At 46.1% G+C, this 11,597-nt stretch overlaps 1 long non-coding RNA gene across 1 annotated transcript; it reads left to right on the top strand.

Annotated features, from left to right (window-relative positions):
- The first annotated feature begins 9,420 nt into the window (after positions 1-9,420).
- LOC123439766 lies at positions 9,421-11,119 on the top strand. The gene is made up of 3 exons (XR_006630151.1): positions 9,421-9,653; positions 9,747-10,004; positions 11,080-11,119. It is a non-coding gene; the product is annotated as an uncharacterized LOC123439766 (long non-coding RNA).
- Positions 11,120-11,597: the final 478 nt, after the last annotated feature.

Here is an 11,597-nt window from a genome sequence, read left to right as displayed (position 1 = left end):
AGTAACCGTCTCGCAATAAACAAGATAAAGATATAATGTTCATGCTTTACGCAAGCACTAAATAACAATGATTTAAGTTCATAACTAATCCTGATGGTAACTGAAGTTAAACTGTGTCGACGGCGATTGCATCAACCTTGGAACCATTTCCTACGCGCATCGTCACTTCATCTTTCGCCAGCCTTCGTCTATTCTGCAGTTCCTGTTTCGAGTTGCAAATATGAGCAACAGAACCGGTATCGAATACCCAGGCACTACTACGAGAGCAGGTTAAGTACACATCAATAACTTGTATATCAAATATACCTGATTTTTCTTTGGCCGCCTTCTTATCTGCCAGATACTTGGGGCAATTGCGCTTCCAGTGACCCATACCCTTGCAATAGTAACACTCTGTTTCAGGCTTAGGTCCAGCTTTGGGTTTCTTCGTCGGATTGGCAACAGGCTTGCCGCTCTTCTTTGAATTACCCTTCTTGCGTTTGCCGTTTCTCTTGAAACTAGTGGTCTTATTCAGCATCAACACTTGATGCTCTTTACGGAGTTCAGACTCTGCGACTTTCAGCATCGCAAACAACTCGCCGGGAGACTTGTTCATCCCTTGCATGTTGTAGTTAAACACAAAGCCTTTATAGCTTGGCGGTAGTGATTGAAGGATTCTGTCAGTGATAGCCTCTTGCGGGAGTTCAATCCCCAGCTCAGCTAGACGGTTTGAGTACCGAGACATTTTGAGCACATGTTCACTGACACACGAGTTCTCCTCCATCTTGCAAGCATAGAATTTATCGGAGGTCTCATACCTCTCGATCCGGGCGTTCTTCTGAAAGATAAACTTCAACTCCTGGAACATCTCAAATGCTCCATGACGCTCAAAGCGACGTTGAAGTCCCGGTTCTAAGCCATACAAGACTGCACATTGAACTACTGAGTAGTCCTCCTTACGTGCTAACCAAGCGTTCTTAACATCCTGATCAGCCGTAGCGGGTGGTTCATCTCCTAGCGCAGCATTAAGGACATAATCCTTCTTCCCATCTTGTAAGATTAGCTTAAGATTACGAGCCCAGTCTACAAAGTTGCTTCCATCATCTTTCAACTTAGCTTTCTCTAGGAACGTATTAAAATTCAGGGTGACTGTTGTGACAGCCCGAGACCGACGTTCCAGAAGATTCCCCTTTTCTTTCTGTTTTCGTTGTGTGCGTATTTTCTTTTGTCGCATCATCATCGCATCATGCGCATCATCTGCATTGCATCGGCATCTCCGTGCCGCCAGTTTTCAAAACTTGCATCCGTTGTTAGTTGCTGGTTCTCGTCGTTGTCCGTTCTGAGCCCGACCGCACTCGCACGCGCCCGCGACATCGTCGAAACCCTGTTTTAAAAGTGTGTTTAAAACTTTCTCTGATTGGGGTGAGATTTGACGTGCGGTGTTATTTTAATATAGGTAGGCCGCCTGTCGAATTTCGTTGCGATCGGAGTCCGTCTGGTACCCGAACGGTCGACCGTAGCGGCACCGTATTCGGTCTATCGTCGGACCTTTTCCGGTATTTTTAAATCTCGTTGCCGGGCTGCCCGTTTTCCCTCCCATCTCCGCCTAGCACCTCTGCACAGTGCACCGACCCTACGCGCAGCCCAGTCCGAAACCTTCCGAAACCCAAACCGGGTGCTCGTGACCGTTGGGTCCGGATCAACCCCGTTTTACCCTAAATCGTATTCGGTTTGTCCATTGGACTCCCTACCCTAATTATCTGGACTCCCTAACCTAGCCATTTCCGACCGTCCGATTTAATCAGAAGGTCCTAATGCCCCTTAAGCTAATCCATTTGCGGCATTTAGTCCAAACCCTAGCTCCTAGGCTCTTGTCCCATCGCCCGCCGCCACTCCTCGTTTTTCCCATCGGGCCAACCAGAGCCACTCGCCCGCACACGCAGCCTCCCCCCCCCCCCCCCCCCGCGCAAGCGTTGCGCGCAGCAGCAGCTCCAGCAAGCCGTCGGGATCCCATGCTTCCCGTCTAGGCCGGCCCTCTCCCTGCTCCCTTTCTCCTCCTTCCTCGGTTTCCAGATCCAGCCCGTCTACAGCTCCCCTCGCGCCCATGGTCCAGATCAGCTGCTCGAGCTCCTTGTGCTCCAGCAGGAGCTCAACCGTGGTGCCCCTCTGCCCCTGACGCGCTCGACCGCCGAAGTGGCCCTCGTCGGCTACGACAGGAGCAGCAGGTCTTGGAAGCGCCTCTCCCTTGCCCTCTCTTCTCCTCCCTCCGTTTTCCCTCTGTTCCGTCTAATATCTGCAACTATGCCTCTTTTCTGTAGAGACCAGGGAGAGCAGTAGCAGCAGGTGCTCTCATGGCATTGAACGAGCACCCTGCCATGGATCCCGCCCCAACTCCGTCTCGATCCGTTGCCCTGCGGACGGATCTGCGACCTGGCGCCCCATCCCCAAGCATCGGCCTCGTACCTCGTCGTTCCTGCGCCTCCAGACCGCAGCCCCAGCTAGCCGCGCAGCCTACATCTCGAATGGACAAGAGAGAATGCTCTGTTTCAGGTTCAGTTTCGTCAGAATTTCGAGGGGTACAATTCATCTAGCGCAACATCTTTGTTTTAGCACAGTTCCATTGTTAGCTAAGTTGGTCCTCGTCGCCCGTGACAACATGAGGCACAGGAGTTCGAATCCTAGCTTTGTCAATATAATTTTTTGCGTGATTTGCACTCTGCGTAGGGACATCCATCAATAGTAAACCGTTCCTGGTTTTTCCACAAGTCGTGTAGCAGCACACTGGTTGGAGCCTTCGTCTCCACCACTGAGGTCCTGGGATCGAATCCCATTCCAACATCATTTTTATTTCTGTCTTTGTTTTCTTTTCGGTGCTGCACATGGTCATTGGGCCTGATCCAATCCTCGGTTGCTGCACTATGGTGCAATTCGGCCCATTGTAGTTTTTTTTACGTCTTGCGGTTTGCTTTCCAATTACGAGGTATTTTAGAAAAAAACGGGATATTTTAAAACGCTCGTAGTTTTAGATCCGTATGTCGGGTCACAGCAAGTTAGTTATGTAACTTGTCTAGAAGTTTGCGTAGAGTATTATTTTCCAACTCTCATGCATAAGTAGAAATGTTTAGTGTGTTGTTTGCATCGGTTTGCGTGTCGACTTGTTGAAAACGGTTTAGGTCGTAGTTATTTAACCGTAGCTCCGTTGGAGATGTTCTATATATGTAAATCGAGTAGTACGACGTGTAGAATCTCATGCTCCACTTTGTTTCGTTGTTTAACAAACCTAAAAAATGTGATTAGGACAAATCTGGACAGAATTAGAATTTAACGCGTGGGGTCATTTCGGAGATGCTATATGACGTTTTCGGCCTCATTTAAAATGCCTAGCTAGGTAGATTAATTTGTGCTTCACCCCTTGCCATGTTAACAACATTTTAAATATTGTCATGTAAATTAACGGGAGTGAACTAAACAATTAAATGTGGAGTTTCGTCGATATGCAACCCGTTGCATATCGAGCTTCACTTAATGTGTAGTGTTAGATTGTTGTGATTGTCATGCCTTACATTAGACCGTTCATGCATCATGTGTGTCTTGCATCGTGTGGTGTATATCGTGTGTTGATGCTTGTTTTCTGTTTCCTCCGACTCGATAGAGTTCCGCAAGCGTGTCGGATGTGAGAACCGTTCGACTACGTCGGTTCGTCTGCTTCACGGAGTCACTCTTCTTCCAAGCGGGATCTCAGGCAAGATGATCATTTCCCCAGATACCATTACTATCATTGCCATGCTAGTTTATCGCTTCTATCGTTTATGTCTCGTTGCCTACCACATGTTAAATATCAGCCTCTCAACAATGCCATGATTACCATCAACCTGTTCGACCTAGCAAACCATGATTGGCTATGTTACTGCTTGATCAACCATGTTGTTAGCGTTGCTAGTTGCAGGTGCAGTTGCTTCCATGTGAAAACATGGGTTCCTTGTTATATCACCATATTAAATGCTATTTAATTTAATGCACCTATATACTTGGTAAAAGGTGGAAGGCTCGGCCTTTCTAGCCTGGTGTTTTGTTCCACCGTTGCCCCCTTAGTTTCGGCTACCGGGGTTATGTTCCATAATTGAGCACTCCTAACACGATCGGGGTTGTTATGGGGACCCCCTTGATAATTCGTTTTAGATTAAAGCTGGTCTGGCAAGGCCCAACTTTGGTTCTACATTTTCCCAACATAATAATTCTGTTAAATTGAAATGCGCAGGGAGTTAGCGCTACCTGATGAGTAATTTTACATAAACAGGGGGGCCAGTGCTGATGGTGTTGGTCCCAAACGGTCTGCCTGCGGGGCCACCGCGAGGAAAATCGAGGTTTGGCACTCGTAGCTAGTTCCATCCGTCGTGTCCTGAGAACGAGATACGCGGCTCCTATCGGGTACGTCGACACGTCGGGCGGCCTTGCTGGATTAGTTTTACCTTTGACGAGATATCTTGTGCATCGGGATTCCGGTGATGCTTTGGGTAATCCCAGAGTTGAGGTTTTCCACTAGGGAATCCGACGAGATCGCGAGCTTCGTGATTGAGGATTTCTATGCGGCTTGTGGTAATTTGTGACGGACTAGTTGGAGCACCCCTGCAGGGTTAAATCTTTTCGGAAAGTCGTGCCCGCGGTTATGTGGCAACGTGGAAACTTTGTTTAACACTGGTTCTAGATAACTTGAAGTTCACTTAATTAAAATATGCCAACCGTGTGCATAACCGTGACTGGCTCTTTCGTGAGTTCCTTCTCCGATCGAGGACACGGTGGGGTTATGTCTGACGTAGGTAGGTGTTCAGGATCATTCATTTGGTCATCGGTAGTCACGTCCGTTATGCGTAGATCTTCCCCCTCTTATTTCTTGTACTCGTAAGATTAGCCACCAAATATGTGCTTAGCCGCTGCTGCAACCTCACCACTTAACCATGCCTCACCCATTAAGCTTTGCTAGTCTTGATACCTTTGGAAACGAGATTGCTGAGTCCCCTGTGGCTCACAGATTACTACAACACCAGTTGCATGTGCAGGTAAAGGTTACTTGACGTGAGCGCGTTGATTGTTCATTTGGAGTTGCTTCTTCTTCTTCTTCTTCATCGATCTAGGATAGGTTCCAGGCCGGCAGCCTGGGATAGCAAGGATGGACGTCGTTCTTATTTTTTCTCGTTTGTTTTCGTCCGTAGTCGGACCCTGCTCTTACTCTTGATGTTTATGTAATGTACTGATGTGACTCTGATGTAGCTTGTGGCGAGTGTAAGCCAATTCTTTATATCTCTTCTTGTCAGTACATGTACTTGTAACGATATCCATTCTTGCGACACGAAGAGATGCACTTATATCCCTGACGAGGCCCTCGTGTCAAATTGAGGATAGGGTCGCATCTTGGGCGTGACAAGTTGGTATAAGAGCAGTACCGACCTAGGAGCCCCCTTGATTGATCGAACTTGGCCGAGTCGAATCTAGTTATGTATCGGAGAGTAGGATTCTTTTTTCTCCTCTTCTATGCTCTAGTGAGGAATCTTGACGTAATAATTTATTCTACTCCTCTTCTCTCTCAAAATTGTTTTTAGGATCACGCGGATATTCTTGGAATCTATATGATGCCGATGTGACGGAGTTCTGTCTTGGTGCCTCGTGTCTGACTTGATTTTCTTCCGGGGAGTTGAGCTCCACGGGATTCTTGAGCACATCGTTATCATTCAGATTTCTTAGTATCTAAGAACGAAGGATGTTCGTAATTGCTTCAATACTAGTGGTGGCGAGATAACCCCGATGTCCCCAGTACTGGTGCAGATTGTTCGGGAGTACTGCCATACTTTGTATCGTTATGATCACGAGGGTCTGTTGTAGATGAAGGTCCGAGATTCTGGTCGTGTGTTGACGGATGTGATACAAGTGACGGGTTAGTATAGGAGTTGTGTGATATTACTCCTTGTATCCGTGTACCAGATTGCATGACCAGATATTTCGGCAATTCATAGGTGGGAATTCAAGTAGTTGCTTATAGGACAATCTTCCAACAAATGCATGATGTTAGGTTGGGGTTCGACATCTAGTGGATTCGTTTGTTCACGGTCGACTTACAGCGGTACACGTTGTGTCTTAAAGAGTCCTTGTAGCTTGCTACGACTTGGGGACGCTTCGTATGTCGGGTGCACTGCCTTGCACTTGATGGCTACTGTAAATCGAGACCGTGCGATCCTGTCCACGAAAATATCGAACGAAATCTTTCTCATGAGTTTGTTCTGGCTTGTTTCTTAAGCCTCACCCTTTGTTTTGTTGGACTATGGTAATTCTGTTGCTTCGATGTCAAGTGGTGATTTCAGATATTTTCTAAGCAGTGTTCTCATATTCATATGAGAGTGCTAATCCTTTTTCTCAATCAATCGTCTTATCAATTATTGTCAACCGGAGTCGCCATATCAATTCTTTTCAACCGGTGTGTTTCTCTCCAAGTGGAGTCAATCCTCTCCAATTTTTGCAAGATCATTCTCTCATTTTATTCCGGAGTTCATCTCATCTAGCCCAAGTTGTCTTTGTTTTTCCCCGCACTCCCACCCTTTCCTTCAGTGATTGGATTTTCATCCAAGAGTTTTCTTTTCTTTGTGCTTCCGCTATCTTTTCTTCCGTGTTGTATCCGGTGATTCATTGTGAAGATTCTCAAGAGATTCGTGTCATATTTGTTCATTCTTGTCATCTTTTCCGGTGAATTTAATTCAGTTGTCTGTGTTCATTATATCCTATTCTTCCTTGTAATTCTTTCCTACGTTGGGAATTCTTACCATCCTATCTTGTTATTTATTCCTCTTTTTTCTATCTGGAGCGTTGAAGTTATCTCAGTAGTTCTTGTTTCCAATCTTTTCAATTATTTCGAGGTTCTCAACCTCATCTAGTTCTCTTCATACCGGTGCAATATCTCTTTCTAGCAATCTTTTCTAACGGTGGTTTCTTTGAGTGGGCCCATAACCCACAGGTTTTCCCAGGATCTTACCTGGCTATTTAATCTTTTCCGGAGATCATTAATTCTTTTCAACTACAACGTAAGTGGGATTTTCATCAGTCATATTCCTTCGTCAAGATCTATTTGAATTAATTCTCATATTGGCTCAACCTTGCATTTTTCTTTTATTCCGGAGTGTCTCAGTATTCTTGGTGATGTTCTTCTCGTCATTCTCTCCTTTGAAGATTCGAAGGAGTGTTCCTCGTAAATCTTGCTCCATTCTTGTGAAGATTGTCATCTCAACTTCGTGTTACCCTCTCATTATTTCCAATAATGAGTAATCCCTTTCTTGCTATCCGGTGCATTTCTGAGTTGTTTTCATTCTCGTTCCTCCGAAGGCCATCATGTTAGAAGATTCTTCGTTCTCAGCTTTCAGCTTTCATCCTCAATTCTTCACAATTACTGCCTCTTCGTTCGTCTCTCGATTATTCCGGTGCCTTATTCAAGTTTTCTGTTAGTGGTTCATGGTCTCATCATTCTCATGTATCTCGAGTCATTCATGGTTGCCTCATTCATTTCAATTCTCACCGGTGTCTCCTTCTAGATTTTTTTTCTAGTTTATGCTCATATCTCTCCTCAATCTTTTCTAGAAGAATAAGTTGTATGCTAAATCCGTTGCTTGTCATCAATTTAATTTGATGAAGGATTAGCATAACATAGTTCTTATTTTTGTGTCATCAAATGATTTCAATTCTTCATCCGGAGTGGCTCATTGTATCAATTCTTTTCTCAAGTATCCGTTCTCTTGCATTCCCAAGTGCATTTGTTCTTCCTTTATCCATTGAGGTGGTATTATAGACTTCTTGTTAGTGTAGGAGCCTCAGAGAGTTTTCCTTTCAAGAATGAGATAATTAAACCCACCAATTCTATGTTCATGAGATATTTTCAACCCATGACTTGTTCATTGAGCTATCTTGGTTGGATTTCACCTAAAGCTTTTCCTATGGATTATGCTCTCATGGTGCTTGTCATTAATCCAAGTTCTCAATGTATCCTCTTAAGTAATTGTTCTTATCTTGTTGTTCCCAATCTATCCCTGGTTCTTGTGGTGGTTGGTTGTCACCTCATATTTGTTGAGATGATTTTCATAAGCCCACTACTATCTTGTTCTTTTGTTGTTGTTTTTCCAACAACTCCGTCCAATTCTTCTTGCAAGGATGCTTGTCAAGTTCATTGGAGTTAGTAGTTGTCATTCTCTCTTCATTTTCTTCTTTCGTATGAGCAAGTTCCTATTCTATTCTTCCGGAGGCGTTGTGCTATTGCTCTTTTGGGTCTATCTTGGTGTTCTCTCAAGTTCATGGTGTTCCCTTGCTCTATGTAGTTGTTTGTTATGTATATTGTCTATTTCTCCTACCTTTTCGAATTTTTTGTCCCATTTTCCTACCGAAGTGCTGCCGAAATTTTCCGTGAATTCTGGCTTCTTTCTCATGTCATTCCTCATCTCCTTGCAACCTTCAAGGATCGTTCGTTTCACTCGTTTGTCAAAGAAGCAACTAAGTTTTACCTCATGTTCGTTCTCATCCTCCTCCCCCTTTCATTTTTGGATCTCGGGGCGAGATCCTCTTGTAGTGTAGGAGAGTTGTGATAGCCAGAGACCGACGTTCCAGAAGATTCCCCTTTTCTTTCAGTTTTCGTCGTGTGCGTATTTTCTTTTGTTGCATCATCATCGCATCATGCGCATCATCTGCATTGCATTGGCATCTCCGTGCCGCCAGTTTTCAAAACTTGCATCCGTTGTTAGTTGCCGGTTCTCGTCGTTGTCCGTTCTGAGCCCGACCGCACTCGCACGCGCCCGCGACATCGTCGAAACCCTGTTTTAAAAGTGTGTTTAAAACTTTCTCTGATTGGGCTGAGATTTGACGTGCGGTGTTATTTTAATATAGGTAGGCCGCCTGTCGAATTTCGTTGCGATCGGAGTCCGTCTGGTACCCGAACGGTCGACCGTAGCGGCACCGTATTCAGTCTATCGTCGGACCTTTTCCGGTATTTTTAAATCTCGTTGCCGGGCTGCCCGTTTTCCCTCGCATCTCCGCCTAGCCCCTCTGCACAGTGCACCGACCCTACGCGCAGCCCAGTCCGAAACCTTCCGAAACCCAAACCGGGTGCTCGTGACCGTTGGGTCCGGATCAACCCCGTTTTACCCTAAATCGTATTCGGTTTGTCCATTGGACTCCCTACCCTAATTATCTGGACTCCCTAACCTAGCCATTTCCGACCGTCCGACTTAATCGGAAGGTCCTAATGCCCCTTAAGCTATTCCATTTGCGGCATTTAGTCCAAACCCTAGATCCTAGGCTCTTGTCCCATCGCCCGCCGCCACTCCTCGTTTTTCCCATTGGGCCAACCAGAGCCACTCGCCCGCACACGCAGCCTCCCCCCCCCCCCTCCGCAAGCGTTGCACGCAGTAGCAGCTCCAGCAAGCCGTCAGGATCCCATGCTTCCCGTCCAGGCCGGCCCTCTCCCTGCTCCCTTTCTCCTCCTTCCTCGGTTTCCAGATCCAGCCCGTCTACAGCTCCCCTCGCGCCCATGGTCCAGATCAGCTGCTCGAGCTCCTTGTGCTCCAGCAGGAGCTCAACCGTGGTGCCCCTCTGCCCCTGACGCGCTCGACCGCCGAAGCGGCCCTCGTCGGCTACGACAGGAGCAGCAGGTCTTGGAAGCGCCTCTCCCTTGCCCTCTCTTCTCCTCCCTCCGTTTTCCCTCTGTTCCGTCTAATATCTGCAGCTATGCCTCTTTTCTGTAGAGACCAGGGAGAGCAGTAGCAGGAGGTGCTCTCATGGCGTTGAACGAGCACCCTGCCATGGATCCCACCCCAACTCCGTCTCGATCCGTTGCCCTGCGGACGGATCTGCGACCTGGCGCCCCATCCCCAAGCATCGGCCTCGTACCTCGCCGTTCCCGCGCCTCCAGACTGCAGCCCCAGCTAGCCGCGCAGCCTGCATCTCGAACGGGCAAGAGAGAATGCTCTGTTTCAGGTTCAGTTTCGTCAGAATTTCGAGGGGTACGATTCATCTAGCGCAACATCTCTGTTTTAGCACAGTTCCATTGTTAGCTGAGTTGGTCCTCGTCGCCCGTGACAACATGAGGCACAGGAGTTCGAATCCTAGCTTTGTCAATATAATTTTTTGCGTGATTTGCACTCTGCGTAGGGACATCCATCAATAGTAAACCATTCCTGGTTTTTCCACAAGTCGTGTAGCAGCACACTGGTTGGAGCCTTCGTCTCCACCACTGAGGTCCTGGGATCGAATCCCATTCCAACATCATTTTTATTTCTGTCTTTGTTTTCTTTTCCGTGCTGCACATGGTCATTGGGCCTGATCCAATCCTCGGTTGCTGCACTATGGTGCAATTCGGCCCATTGTAGTTTTTTTTACTTCTTGCGGTTTGCTTTCCAATTACGAGGTATTTTAGAAAAAAACGGGATATTTTAAAACGCTCGTAGTTTTAGATCCGTATGTCGGGTCACAGCAAGTTATTATGTAACTTGTCTAGAAGTTTGCGTAGAGTATTATTTTCCAACTCTCATGCATAAGTAGAAATGTTTAGTGCGTTGTTTGCATCGGTTTGCGTGTCGACTTGTTGAAAACGGTTTAGGTCATAGTTATTTAACTGTAGCTCCGTTGGAGATGTTCTATATATGTAAATCGAGTAGTACGACGTGTAGAATCTCATGATCCACTTTGTTTCGTTGTTTAACAAACCTAAAAAATGTGATTAGGACAAATCTGGACAGAATTAGAATTTAACGCGTGGGGTCATTTCGGAGATGCTATATGACGTTTTCGGCCTCATTTAAAATGCCTCGCTAGGTAGATTATTTTGTGCTTCACCCCTTGCCATGTTAACAACATTTTAAATATTGTCATGTAAATTAACGGGAGTGAACTAAACAATTAAATGTGGAGTTTCGTCGATATGCAACCCGTTGCATATCGAGCTTCACTTAATGTGTAGTGTTAGATTGTTGTGATTGTCATGCCTTACATTAGACCGTTCATGCATCATGTGTGTCTTGCATCGTGTGGTGTATATCGTGTGTTGATGCTTGTTTTCTGTTTCCTCCGACTCGATAGAGTTCCGCAAGCGTGTCGAATGTGGACCGTTCGACTACGTCGGTTCGTCTGCTTCACGGAGTCACTCTTCTTCCAAGCGGGATCTCAGGCAAGATGATCATTTCCCCAGATACCATTACTATCATTGCCATGCTAGTTTATCGCTTCTATCGTTTATGTCTCGTTGCCTACCACCTGTTAAATATCAGCCTCTCAACAATGCCATGATTACCATCAACCTGTTCAACCTAGCAAACCACTGATTGGCTATGTTACTGCTTGCTCAACCATGTTGTTAGCGTTGCTAGTTGCAGGTGCAGTTGCTTCCATGTGAAAACATGGGTTCCTTGTTATATCACCATATTAAATGCTATTTAATTTAATGCACCTATATACTTGGTAAAAGGTGGAAGGCTCGGCCTTTCTAGCCTGGTGTTTTGTTCCACCTTTGCCCCCTTAGTTTCGGCTACCGGTGTTATGTTCCATAATTGAGCGCTCCTAACATGATTGGGGTTGTTATGGGGACCCCCTTGATAATT

The sequence above is a fragment of the Hordeum vulgare genome, chromosome 3H, assembly GCF_904849725.1.
Source record: "Hordeum vulgare subsp. vulgare chromosome 3H, MorexV3_pseudomolecules_assembly, whole genome shotgun sequence".
NCBI lineage: Eukaryota > Viridiplantae > Streptophyta > Magnoliopsida > Poales > Poaceae > Hordeum > Hordeum vulgare.
This window is presented reverse-complemented; position numbering and strand designations above follow the sequence as displayed.